Genomic DNA, 1624 nt, shown 5'->3' on the forward strand with positions numbered 1-1624 from the left:
CATCTTCTGGCTGTGTCCTCACATAATTTTTCCTCTGTGCAAAGTACCCCGGTACCTGTCTTCTTATAAGACCACCCATCATTTAACCCTAATTACCTCTTAAAGGTCCTGTCTCCAAATACGGTCACATTTGGAGTTAGGACTTCAACATATGTATCTGGGGAGGAGGACACAGTTCGCTCCCTTATGGTGCTCCAGCAAGTGTAATTGCTTATGAGGGGTGCTGGAATGGATTCCTTGGAATCACAAATCACACAGTCTGTCTGGGGACTTCAGAACCAGCACCTCAGCCCTGTCAGCACATAAGGCATCCAGTATGCCTCATCTGCTCTTGTGATCTGGCTGGGGATGGGGCACCGGCATGGCCATCTGAAAGAGCCTTTATTGTTGGCTTATTTTTCCACTTGGTGGGGGCGGGGGTTAGAGGCAAATTCCTGTTGTGCTTCTGCTTCTATTAATATTCTTCAACCACACACATTTATTTAGGAAATCACATAATCTTAAAGATGCTAGGGACCTCGAGGGGTCTTCTGGCGTGGCCGCTTGCTTCTGGATAGCTCTGTGCCATGAAATCATTCAAGGCAGAAGAAGAATGATCCTAGCTGCAAAGATCCATTTTCCTCCCACCTCCAGCATCTGCCAGATGCTCTGAAAATTTCACAGATGAAAGAAATCACTCCATTAACAATGATAAGTACTCAAACTAAACAAAATTTATAGAGCAGGCTAGGATTGATTTCTTTAAAAAAAAAAAGTATTGATTGCTTAGTATATATCAGTCACCAGTGAAACTGAGGGTTGGAGGGATTTATTAACTCCCCATAGACCTAGCTAATACATAGGAGGATCAGGGTTAAGACACACATCTTCTCCACTCCCACTTCAGTACCCTTACTATAATGCCATAAGGAAGGGAAGGAAACAAGAAATCTGATTTAAACAATAAAAACTTTGATTATGGAATTTCTTTTAAACAGTACATTTTCAAGAAAATGTATTTGTGACTCGGCAAAAATATCTTTGCTGGCAAAATCCAAAAGCCACCCAAATCCTATATAATCAGGTGATTCTAAGATGTATGAGGAGCCCGACTTGGTTGCTCATACATGTAATCCCACCTACTTGGGAGGCTGAGGCAGGAGGATTGCTTGAGCCCCAGAGTTCAAGACAAGCTTGGACAAGATAGTGAGACCCCATCTCTTCAGAAAAAAACAAAACAAAACACTACTTATGAAAGCAAGGTTTTCACTAGCAGGGTGAGCACGGCCCTGATAATTTGATTTCCATGCTTAGCAAAACCCTTCCTTTCAGCCACTCCCAACTTAATGAGTACAAAGTCAAATAAGTGAGGCCCCAAGCAAGGAGCAGGCTTACAGAATGAGGGCCATGACTCTCCTAAGGTGAGGCAGGCTCACTATGTGGCCGTTTGGTCCACTCACAAACTTTCTTTAAAAGCCAGAGAGCACTTAAAACTTCTCCTGTTGCTACTTCTGTCAGAAGAGATCAAATTAGTCCTTCTCAGCACATCTGCTCCCTCAAGGATGGCAAATTGGGGAAGACGTGTTAGGGCTCTCCAGGGGGACAAAACCAATAGGATATATATATGTGTGTGTGTGTGTGTGTG

The sequence above is a fragment of the Colobus angolensis genome, unplaced genomic scaffold, assembly GCF_000951035.1.
Source record: "Colobus angolensis palliatus isolate OR3802 unplaced genomic scaffold, Cang.pa_1.0 Scaffold256, whole genome shotgun sequence".
In the NCBI taxonomy this organism is placed as follows: Eukaryota; Metazoa; Chordata; class Mammalia; order Primates; family Cercopithecidae; genus Colobus; species Colobus angolensis.